The sequence below is a fragment of the Cherax quadricarinatus genome, chromosome 9, assembly GCF_038502225.1.
Source record: "Cherax quadricarinatus isolate ZL_2023a chromosome 9, ASM3850222v1, whole genome shotgun sequence".
Lineage (NCBI taxonomy): Eukaryota > Metazoa > Arthropoda > Malacostraca > Decapoda > Parastacidae > Cherax > Cherax quadricarinatus.
In genome coordinates this window covers 11,589,922-11,602,491 of record NC_091300.1, presented here as the reverse complement: position 1 = coordinate 11,602,491, position 12,570 = coordinate 11,589,922, and the positions used below count along the sequence as shown (strand labels likewise).

At 44.4% G+C, this 12,570-nt stretch overlaps 1 protein-coding gene across 2 annotated transcripts in view; it reads left to right on the top strand.

Annotated features, from left to right (window-relative positions):
- Positions 1-12,570, top strand: part of LOC128686223 (SUN domain-containing ossification factor) — a 172,460-nt gene that overhangs the window by 102,354 nt on the left and 57,536 nt on the right. The gene's annotated exons all lie outside the window — the stretch shown is intronic.

Below are 12,570 nucleotides of genomic sequence, written 5' to 3'. Positions count from 1 at the left end.
GGAGGGGCAGTAAAAATATCTGGTAAGAGGAGGGGCAGCAAAAATATCTAGTAAGAGGAGGGGCAGTAAAAATATCTGGTAAGAGGAGGGGCAGCAAAAATATCTAGTAAGAGGAGAGGCAGTAAAAATATCTGGTAAGAGGAGGGGCAGTAAAAATATCTGGTAAGAGGAGGGGCAGCAAAAATATCTAGTAAGAGGAGAGGCAGTAAAAATATCTGGTAAGAGGAGGGGCAGTAAAAATATCTAGTAAGAGGAGGGGCAGTAAAAATATCTAGTAAGAGGAGGAGCAGCAAAAATATCTAGTAAGAGGAGGGGCAGTAAAAATATCTGGTAAGAGGAGGGGCAGCAAAAATATCTAGTAAGAGGAGAGGCAGTAAAAATATCTGGTAAGAGGAGAGGCAGTAAAAATATCTAGTAAGAGGAGGGGCAGTAAAAATATCTAGTAAGAGGAGGGGCAGTAAAAATATCTAGTAAGAGGAGGGGCAGTAAAAATATCTAGTGAGAGGAGGGGCAGTAAAAATATCTAGTGAGAGGAGGGGCAGTAAAAATATCTAGTAAGAGGAGGGGCAGTAAAAATATCTAGTAAGAGGAGGGGCAGTAAAAATATCTAGTAAGAGGAGGGGCAGTAAAAATATCTAGTAAGAGGAGGGGCAGTAAAAATATCTAGTAAGAGGAGGGGCAGTAAAAATATCTAGTAAGAGGAGGGGCAGTAAAAATATCTAGTAAGAGGAGGGGCAGTAAAAATATCTAGTAAGAGGAGGGGCAGTAAAAATATCTAGTAAGAGGAGGGGCAGTAAAAATATCTAGTAAGAGGAGGGGCAGTAAAAATATCTAGTAAGAGGAGGGGCAGTAAAAATATCTAGTAAGAGGAGGGGCAGTAAAAATATCTAGTAAGAGGAGGGGCAGTAAAAATATCTAGTAAGAGGAGGGGCAGTAAAAATATCTAGTAAGAGGAGGGGCAGTAAAAATATCTAGTAAGAGGAGGGGCAGTAAAAATATCTAGTAAGAGGAGGGGCAGTAAAAATATCTAGTAAGAGGAGGGGCAGTAAAAATATCTAGTAAGAGGAGGGGCAGTAAAAATATCTAGTAAGAGGAGGGGCAGTAAAAATATCTAGTAAGAGGAGAGGCAGTAAAAATATCTAGTAAGAGGAGGGGCAGTAAAAATATCTAGTAAGAGGAGGGGCAGTAAAAATATCTAGTAAGAGGAGGGGCAGTAAAAATATCTAGTAAGAGGAGGGGCAGTAAAAATATCTAGTAAGAGGAGGGGCAGCAAAAATATCTAGTAAGAGGAGGGGCAGCAAAAATATCTAGTAAGAGGAGGGGCAGTAAAAATATCTAGTAAGAGGAGGGGCAGTAAAAATATCTAGTAAGAGGAGGGGCAGCAAAAATATCTAGTAAGAGGAGGGGCAGTAAAAATATCTAGTAAGAGGAGGGGCAGTAAAAATATCTAGTAAGAGGAGGGGCAGTAAAAATATCTAGTAAGAGGAGGGGCAGTAAAAATATCTAGTAAGAGGAGGGGCAGCAAAAATATCTAGTAAGAGGAGGGGCAGTAAAAATATCTAGTAAGAGGAGGGGCAGTAAAAATATCTAGTAAGAGGAGGGGCAGCAAAAATATCTAGTAAGAGGAGGGGCAGTAAAACTATCTAGTAAGAGGAGGGGCAGTAAAAATATCTAGTAAGAGGAGGGGCAGGAAAAATATCTAGTAAGAGGAGGGGCAGTAAAAATATCTAGTAAGAGGAGGGGCAGTAAAAATATCTAGTAAGAGGAGGGGCAGTAAAAATATCTAGTAAGAGGAGGGGCAGTAAAAATATCTAGTAAGAGGAGGGGCAGTAAAAATATCTAGTAAGAGGAGGGGCAGTAAAAATATCTAGTAAGAGGAGGGGCAGTAAAAATATCTAGTAAGAGGAGGGGCAGTAAAATCCTGGAACAGGTGAAACTTGAACTCGTGGGAAGAGAGCGGTAAAACTCACAGGTCAGTGTTAACCACTCGGCCAGCTAGCGCTAATAACATTAATCTAACTAGGTATATTTCTGTAGACCATAGTAAGGTTATCATGGGCCCCATCCCCTAAGATAAGAGATAAGATTTTCTTCGAATTTTTAACCCCGGAGGGTTAGCCACCTAGGATAACCCAAGAAAGTCAGTGCGTCATCGAGGACTGTCTAACTTATTTCCATTGGGGTCATCAATTTTGTTCCCCGGGATGCGACCCACACCAGTCGACTAACACCCAGGTACCTATTTGCTACTAGGTGAACAGGACAACAGGTGTAAGGAAGCACGTTGAAATGTTTCCACCCGCCGGGAATCGAACCCGGGCTCTCCGTGTGTGAAGCGGGAGCTTTAGCCACCAGGCCACCTAAAGAGATAAATAGTGGGAGTCTGGTAGAGACGGGGGTGGGAATTTGGTAAGAGGAAATAAGAGAGAGAGGGGAGAGGGGAGTTATTGCTCTCTTGTCCTGTTTGCTTCCTTTAATTCTTTTCCCATCTTGTTGATGGATTCCTCTTGAGTCCTTACTGTCTGTTGGTCTACACGTTTATCTTTCTAATCCAGCTGCCTCGTAAGTCTCTAATTTAGTCTTGACTATCTTATATTATTATTCCTTTCTTCGTTTCTCAAAAATAATCTGTACTTTTCTGGTTCGTGTATGTTTTTCTTCATCTTTAGAATTTGATCTCTTGTTAGTTTTTAATGTTAATTTCCGTAACCTCGCTTTGCTCCATTATAAATCATGTTTTCCTAAAAAAAAAAATTAATTTCATTTGATTCCTCTCTCTCACCTCACAGAGTTCATACCTGGAGGTTACCTGGAGGTTATTCCAGGGATCAACGCCCCCGCGGCTCGGCCCACGACCAGGCCTCCCGATGGATCAGGGCCTGATCAACTAGGCTGTTACTGCTGGCCGCACGCAGTCCAACGTACGAGCCACAGCCCGGCTGATCCGGCACTGACTTTAGGTATCTGTCCAGCTCTCTCTTGAAGGCAGCCAGGGGTTTATTGGCAATTCCCCTGATGCTTGATGGGAGGCTGTTGAACAGTTTTGGGCCCCGGACACTTACGGTGTTTTCCCTTAGTGTACCAATGGCGCCCCTACTTTTTATTGGGGGCATTTTGCATCGCCTGCCCAGTCTTTTACTTTCGTAGGGAGTGATTTCTGTGTGCAGATTTGGGACCATTCCTTCCAAGATTTTCCAAGTGTAGATTATGATATATCTCTCCCTCCTGCGTTCCAACGAGTACAAGTCAAGTGCTTCCAAGCGTTCCCAGTAGTTAAGGTGCTTGACAGAACTTTTACGTGCAGTAAAGGATCTCTGTACACTCTCTAGATCTGCGATTTCACCTGCTTTGAATGGAGATGTTAATGTACAGCAGTATTCCAGCCTAGAGAGAACAAGTGATTTGAAAAGGATCATCATGGGCTTGGCATCTCTCATTTTGAAAGTTCTCATTATCCATCCTATCATTTTCTTTGCACGTGCGATCGTGGCACTGTTGTGATCCTTGAAAGTGAGATCCTCAGACATTACTACTCCCAGGTCCCTTACATTATTTTTCCGCTCTATTGTATGGCCAGAGTCTGTAGTATACTCTGTTCTAGTTATTATCTCCTCCAGTTTTCCATAACGGAGTAGTTGGAATTTGTCCTCATTGAACATCATATTGTTTACCGTTGCCCACTGGAAAACTTTATATCTTCTTGGAGGTTAACCGCGTCCTCAGCAGATGACAGCCTCATGCAGATCCTAGTATCATCCGCAAAGGATGATACGGTGCTGTGATGTATATCTCTGTCTGTGTCTGATATGAGGATAAGGAATACGATGGGGGCGAGTACTGTGCCTTGTGGAACAGAGCTCTTCACTATGGCAGCCTCCGATTTAACTCTGTTGACCACTACTCTTTGTGTTCGATTTGTTAGGAAGTTGAAGATCCATCTCCCCACTTTCCCAGTTATTCCTTTAGCACGTATTTTATGGGCTATTACACCATGATCGCATTTGTCAAATGCTTTTGCAAAGTATGTGTATATTACATCTGCATTCTGATTTTCTTCCAGTGCATCCAAGGCCATATATATATCATAGTGATCCAGTAGTTGTGAGAGGCAGGAGCGACCTGCCCTGAACCCATGTTGCCCTGGATTGTGCAGATTTTGGGAATCCAGGTGATTTGCAATCCTGCTTCTTAGCACTCTTTCAAAGATTTTTATGATGTGGGACGTCAGAGCTATTGGTCTATAGTTATTAGATGTTTATTGTAGCAAGGACGTGGAAACACGTGGGTTTTATATTGAAAGATTAAGGGAAAGCCAGGGCTTTGACAGTGGTGTGGCAGTTGGGTGAAGGCGATAGTGAACTGGTGGATAATCATTATCCACTGTTAATATATCTGGCATGATATTGGCTTCACGTGTTCAGGTTACGGGTGAAATATGTAAAGGTTGGTGAACTCTAAAGTTCATTTCCGTTCATTACTTAATTGGAACAGGGTGTACAGTATACATTTCTCATCCGTTTTCTCTCCCCCCTCCCCCTTCCTTGTGGTGACGGGGCGTTGACACCTCCGTACTTCTTTATGTAGATGTTTTGTGGTCTAAAGAATTACTACCTACTTTACGGCTATTTACTGGATACCTGTATCTATCTACTGGGGCGCAATACAGTGTGTAATGGTTTTCAAGTAAGGTTTCCTTACCCACAGGGTTGCTGTACACCCTTGTACCTGGTACCAAATCAACGTATTTCATTACCGAGTTGGCGTGTAGTTGGTTCAGCTAGGGTAGTGGGTTGGTAGTGGGGGTCAGGGTCTTGTGGAGATGATATTAATGTGGGGAGTTAGTATTTATACTCTTGCTCTTCACGATTTATGATGCTACTTCGTAGTTATTGTTTTTGAAAATGTCTCGTGTGGTGAGGATCACTTTCATATAAGCTGCATATTGAGTTGCGTTATACATTCAGATATACCGAGAAGTATAAAAGTTTGTTGAGGGAACTTGAAGCCTGAAGTTATATCTACCAGCTAAGTAATCACATTTAGAACAGAGAGTAACAAAGGTAAAGTATAAATAAAGTTGGATTTATTTTTGGCTAGAAAATGTTGTGTGTCGTTTATAATCAAGCTTTCGCTTCACACGGCGAGGGTCCGGGTTCGATTCCCGGCGAAGGGGTGGAAACATCGGACGTGTTTCCTTACACCGGTTGTCTATGTTCACCATCAGTAAAATGGGTACCTGGGTGTTAGTCGACTGATGTGGGTCGCATCCTGGGACAAAAACTGACCTAATTTACCCGAAATGTTCTGCATAACAAGGGGCTTTCTATATAGCAGTATGTCATTAATGTCAGGTAGGACTGTATACCTTGTACATGTACTTGTAGTAAATAAAGATAGTATTAACCACGTGAGCAAATTTGTCACAAGTAAGGAAAGTTACCAACAGACACCAAATTGTCTTCAAGAGGTAACTTCAAAAGTTCCTACAAACTCTTGATGATCAGCAAAGTTGTGTAGTGATTTCGTCATCTTACTTGGCGGCCACAGAGTGGGCTGGCAGAGTAACAATGTTCAGGGTCGAGATAGTGGCAGTCTCTCACCTGTCTCGTCGGCAAAAATGATGTCTCTTGTGTCGTTTCTGGTGCCGTTGTTACTCTCCCTTACCTGATCTTATCTCTTTCTTTACTCGTGCTCTATTTTTCTCTTCCCCTCCCCATTTTTTTACTTCCCTTTTCCTCCTCAACTATTAAACTATCTCTTCCCATCTTCCTTCCTACCTTTCTCTTCCTCTCCATCTTTCTCTGCCTCCTCCCCGTCTTTCTCATTCGCATGCATGCACGATGACTTGTAGTAGAAAATAATTATCTTAACAGTTTTTGCTGTGGAAAGTTATAAACAACATAGTTTACAAAATATCTGAAACTCGCTAAACGTGTTGAAGAGGGTCTGAAACTATTAGTAAATATCACAAAATAATCTGGAACTAGCATAATTATCTGCAAAGGGTCTCAGACTGGCACTAAAATATTAGTGAAATATTTAGAAGCTTGAAAATAGAACAGGCAAGAGATCCATTCCTTTCTGGTTCTTTAAGTGCCCCGTTTATAATTGAGGAAGTTTCTATATACATGTTTCCAGTGGTTGTAGCAATACGTGTGTGTTTTTTAAAGATTGAATGGGGATGAGGGGGATGGAGAGCAGGGTAGGATAAGTTATTAGTAGGGTTGAACCTCATACGTGTTTGTATTTGAGTGGTTTCGTCTATTTGAAGTGAGGGCTGTGGGTGACGAGTTGATGTAATGAACAGCTGTGGGTATATAGAAGCTTCTTGCCACGCCATCATTACCACCAGCTAGCTTTTCTGCTGCTATAGCTGCTGGTGCTTCTTTTAATGCCATTGCTGAGTCACGATGAGCTGAAGATTATGGTATGCAGTACAGCACATACAAGGTTGCCTTAAGTGACTCAGGTTGGCTGCCAACACCTAACTTGAAAATTAAATTCACCGTGATAAGAAACTAAATCCAGGGGGTTGGTGGTACTGTTAATCTTAAACACTGACCTCCGTTTTTAAGAGTTTACAAAGAGGCACCTGACTTTGGTTCTTTGGAATTACCCTGAAAACGTTTAACATTTATCAGATTCACGAACTCGTAATAACACGATTGCAAACGAACCAGGGAACGAGCGACCCATGAGTTCAAATCCCACCCGTTCCATGGTTTGATATATCAGATGTATACGTGTTACTTACCAGGTGATGCAACAGTAGGTGGGAGACCAAGACGTGATAACAGGTTGTATGTAGGTGGGCGCCACAGGGAGAGCCCGGGGTGCTTTTCTACCTCTCCCACAACGATATCTTCCTCCCCCACTCAGTGTATCAGCGCCATTTGTAAAGTTCCCATTAGTCTCTCTTACCTACGTCCCTCCCTTCCCCCTCCAGCCTACCTACCAACCTCCCTCCCCCCCTCCAACCGACATCCCGCCCTCCCTCCCCCCTCTAACCTCAACTGCTTGTTGTGAGGTGCCACGTAGCTCACAAGGTGCTACGTAGCTCACAAGGTGCTGGGTTCGATTCCCTATCACGGAGAAACATTTGAACAAGATTATTTACACCCCTGCCCACCTAGCAGTAAAAACAGATAACTGTGTTAGCCTACTATTGTGGGTCGTATCCACGTGGAAAATTTGTTAGAAAATTCCACTCCTGCTGGAATGTCTTATCTTGTGTAAGAAAACACCCCAGACCTGTGCAAGAAAATTCCAACACTTGCTGGAAGTATTCCAGTGTTGGGTAAAAGGTATGTGTATAGCTAATAATTAAAAAAAAAAATTGTTTCCTGTATAAGGCCGTTCACCTGTACTAATTTGTTATGAAGCATTCGAGAGCTGCTGACTGCTTGAGGCCAGTGGTGGCGCCAGGTAAACTGCATGTGAACTGAAACATAATTAGGTATAGCTGAGCTTGCTGAGGATGACATCTCGACTTTGTATACTGTGAAGTTTATTCCTCGTGATATGTATTCAGATAATAGTAGTGCGTATACACAGGAATGTATATCTCAGGATATTTACACACAGCTTGCTTTAATTACTAAATTATGGGTTAAAATATCATTGGCTGGTGGTGTACAGGTGATATACAGCTTAATGCTCCTTATACGCGATAGACTTTGAATGTAATAAACTAATGCGAGTAGCCTATCTTTTGCTGCATCCCGTTACATGTCGCATCGGGTTATAGTGATGGTATTGCCACAGTATGATAGGTGTTCTGCCAAATATTATGATAAAGGCACTGCCACGAGTTATGAGGGCACGGACACTATATATGATAGAAATACTGTCATTGGGTATGATGCTGGCGTACTAATTGTTAAAAAAGAGGCGAGTATTCGTTGTCTGCCCTGTGAAGATCCAGTGCAGCCTGTGTTGAGGCTTCCGCGCCCTGTCAAACGTTAGTAAGCGACCTGGCCACAGGTTGGTATGAATTTAAGTATCAGGGCACGAGTGTATTACTTATATAACAGTAACTTGTAACAAGTTCATACTAGTTTTTCCCATTATGCTTCCTTCTTTTTCTCCTTGTTTTATCAGTGTTGTGTATACTGTTGTGTTCCTTCCAACAGTTCCGCCTCCCTCCCCCTCCCCAGCCCAGTCTTTGAGAAGAGGCGGTTCAGCGGTAAAGTTGAGGGAGACAGCTATGCAACGTAATCGACGATGCGTGCATGAAGGCCACCCTAGCTCGGTGATTTCCCGGGGATTGTGCTAGGGTCATTGCCCAGGAAAATCTAACCTGTTGTGCTGCTTTAACCAGGAAACAAACCACTGTTGCGGGTCATTAACAAGGAAAGTGGGTCATTAAACAGGAAGCTGACCACAGTCTGTTGTGGGTCATTTACCAAGAAATGCTAGCCAATTTAGCATTTTATATGCTTGCAGAATGTCAGAAGTCTGAAAAAATTCCTATGAAGAAATTGGGGAAAATTTTGAAGATAACTGTAAATATGGATGGACTGAGGTACTAACACTGAAACACTCATCCCGGGATTAACTCCAGGGTGAACTAGGAAAAAATGTTTCCTGAAATAAACAACATATTGACTACTAATTTAAAAGGTAGACGTTGTCCTTGCACGAAAAAGTAAAGTTAATATATCTTTTTTTTTTAATTTATCGGACTACTGTAAGATTACGGTTGAGATCCCCATGATGTATACTGCCACGTATATGATTAATATATTGTATGACTCGAGATTGTTCTGCTACTCTCTCACATTATCGCTGCTATCTCAAAAAATTTTCCGGGGTAAAGTGCTCTTACGTTCAGCTTCTCCCTATCCTCTCCTCTCTTCACCTATTACTCCCTATTATCTTTCCTCCTATTCCCTTCCCCCTTATTCTCCATACCATCATTTACTTTTTCTTATCCTCGCAATTCCTATCCTCCCTTTAGCCATTTGGCTCCCCTTTCCTCTGTTCTCCGTATCCTTCCTCGTATCTTCAAATCCTTCCTGTCCTCCTTCCCATCCTTCCTCTGTCTTTTGTACTTATCCTACTTCCTCCGTCCCTATTTTCTTTCGTCCTTGCCCTCCTTCATCCTTGCCCTCCTTCATCATTGCCCTCCTTCATCCTTGCCCACCATCGTCTCTGCCTTCCATCCTTGCGCTCCTTCATCCTTGCCCTCCGTCCTTGCCTTCCTTCATCCTTGCCCTCCTTCGTCCTTGCCCTCCTTCGTCCTTGCCCTCCGTCCTTGCCCTCCTTCATCCTTGCCCTCCTTCGTCCTTGCCCTCCTTCGTCCTTGCCCTTCTTCATCCTTGCCCTCCTTCATCCTTGCCCTCCTTCATCATTGCCCTCCTTCATCCTTGCCCTCCATCCTTGCCCTCCTTCGTCCTTGCCCTTCTTCATCCTTGCCCTCCTTCATCCTTGCCCTCCTTCATCCTTGCCCTCCTTCATCCTTGCCCTCCTTCGTCTCTGTCCTTCATCCTTGCCCTCCTTCGTCTCTGTCCTCCTTCATCCTTGCCCTCCTTCCTCTCTGTCCTCCTTCATTCTTGCCCTCCTTCGTCCTTGCCCTCCTTCGTCTCTGCCCTCCTTCGTCCTTGCCCTCCTTTATCCTTGCCCTCCTTCGTCTCTGCCCTCCTTTATCCTTGCCCTCCTTTGTCTCTGCCCTCCTTCATCCTTGCCCTCCTTCATCCTTGTCCTCCATCCTTGCCCTCCTTCATCCTTGCTCTCCTTCATCCTTGCTCTCCTTCATCCTTGCCCTCCTTCGTCCTTGCCCTCCGTCCTTGCCCTCCTTTATCCTTGCCCTCCTTCGTCTCTGTCCTCCTTCATCCTTGCCCTCCTTCGTCTCTGCCCTCCTTCATCCTTGCCCTCCTTTATCCTTGCCCTCCTTCGTCTCTGCCCTCCTTCATCCTTACCCTCCTTCATCCTTGCCCTCCATCCTTGCTCTCCTTCATCCTTGCTCTCCTTCATCCTTGCCCTCCTTCGTCCTTGCCCTCCGTCCTTGCCCTCCTTCATCCTTGCCCTCCTTCGTCCTTGCCCTCCTTCATCCTTGCCCTCCTTCGTCCTTGCCCTCCATCCTTGCCCTCCTTCATCTCTGCCCTTCATCCTTGCCCTCCTTCGTCTCTACCCTCCTTCATCCTTGCCCTCCTACCTTGCCCTCCTTCATCCTTGCTTTCCGTCTCTGCCCTCCTTCATCCTTGCACTCCTTCGGCTCTGCCCTCCTTCGTCCTTGCCCCCCTTCGTCCTTGCCCTCCTTCATCCTTGCCCTCCTTCATCCTTGCCCTCCTTCATCCTTGCCCTCCTTCGCTTCTGCCCTCCTTCATCCTTGCCCTCCTTCGGCTCTGCCCTCTTCCATCCTTGCCCTCCTTCATCCTTGCCCTCCTTCGTCTCTGCCCTCCTTCATCCTTGCCCTCCATCCTTGCCCTCCTTCATCCTTGCCCTCCTTCATCCTTGCCCTCCTTCATCCTTGCCCTCCGTCCTTTCCCTCCTTCGTCCTTGCCCTCCTTCGTCTCTGCCCTCCTTCGTCCTTGCCCTCCTTCGTCCTTGCCCTCCTTCATCCTTGCCCTCCTTCGTCCTTGCCCTCCTTCGTTCTTGCTCTCCATCGTTCTTGCTCTCCTTCGTCCTTGCCCTCCTTCGTCTCTGCCCTCCGTCTCTGCCCTCCTTCGTTTCTGCCCTCCTTCGTCTCTGCCCTCCTTCGTCCCCGCCCTCCTTCGTCCCCGCCCTCCTTCGTCCCTGCCCTCCTTCGTCCCTGCCCTCCTTCGTCCCTGCCCTCCTTCGTCCCTGCCCTCCTTCGTCCCTGCCCTCCTTCGTCCCTGCCCTCTTTCGTCCCTGCCCTAATAATTTCTACAAATACGTGTACAAGGTATACAGGTCTAGCTGACATCAGTGACATACTACCACTGTTATATAGAAAGACCCCTGTTATGCTATGCTTGTTATGATAGATGAACAGAGACAGCAGGTGTCGCGTACCGGCGATCGAACCACGGACCTCAGTATGTAAGGTGAGTGCGTTAGCAATCGATTGCCTTGTGTACCAAAGTGTCTCGGAATTTTGATAGGCTTCCCACGAGGCGTGCTAAGGGATGCGGGGTTCAGTTCCCGGCTAGTCGCAATATTGTTAATTGCTTAAAAGTATTCGTTCGTGGAGGGGACGGGAGGTAGGTGCTGAGGTTGGTGGCGGCCCTCACTCTGTGACATGGGCCGCCACTGGTACCTCTGCCTTGCTTCAGAGAATTTACCCTCCTATTTATTTCTGTCTTTCAACATTACATAGCTCCAGACAACGCACGAAAGTGCGAAAAATTTAGTGCTAAAGATTTCTATTTCTAGGTGGCTTATTCTGCAAGCCACATGCAAATATTTATACAAAATAACTACATTTAAAAGTATTATTATTCCAAGTGTTTTTGTGATCTGCCACATAATCAAGGAATGATATGAGAGATCACGAAAGTGCTTGGAATAATATTAATTTTCACTGTGGTTGTATCGTATATTAAGATGTCACCTACTTCTTGTGATCTTACTGCCTATGCATATATATATACATGTATACATATGTAAATACATGTAAGAACAAATTAGGATGGAGAAGGGTGATTTATGTTAGCAGCTGACGTGTCGACAACTGTGAAGGCCTTGACGTTGGTGCTGTAGTTGGTATATTTGTACATAACCTTCATTGGGAAGCAGAGAGGAAAGGGAGGGAGATGTATCCCTGTGGTGCAAAACAAACATAGTTGGTGTTGAAGGCCATGCCAGCCTTGGTCGTCCAGAACACACCATTACTTTGGGTTTTATGTTCATGGCGTTTTTAAATTGCATATTTGTACACAATAGTGTGTTGTAGACTATCCTTGAGAAACTAAGTTCTGTGAGTTAAAATGTAAACACGACTTGCTGCCAAAAGCACCAAAAGGTGATTAGTGACGCTAGTATCCTATTGTAGTTGTAGAGAACATTTTTAATGCTACGTTTCAATTTTTTTATGTCCAAGCCATAATTGACTTGTGCATTCTCTTTTCCATGGATAGAGTTTATAATATAAGAACAATATTACCTTACGACTGTGAGTCTCTCAATGTCAAAGGGATATTATTGGAATTCGCATTTAATATTTAGTATGAAAATTTGAGATCTTCCTTGTGGACAAGTGATACGAGTGGCATGACGAAGAAAGCCTCAGCGAAGTGTCACGAGCTCCACTAGCGCGTAATATTACTGTATTCGTGAGTATACAGTTTCGTGCATTGTTCTTAAAGCCCGTGTGAGTAACCTGAGCTTACCGCATGAGCGAGGCAGACAGGTCTTGTGTTGTAGCTGCTGCGGTAGCTCTGACTACGGCTGCGACCTCAATCTGGTGTTGGCATGCCCTTAGGCTCAGCAAAGCTACCTCCAGTTTCAACTATTTGCCTTGATCCAACCTCTGTTCCCTTCCATTCGTATCTCTGCAGGAACATGACTCAAGGAACCGCAGGTGTCCTAAATATCACTTGCTTTTCAAAACTATGCTCTATATAGTATGGAAATTGTAGTTTACCTTTATTTTGTAAATACAGTAAT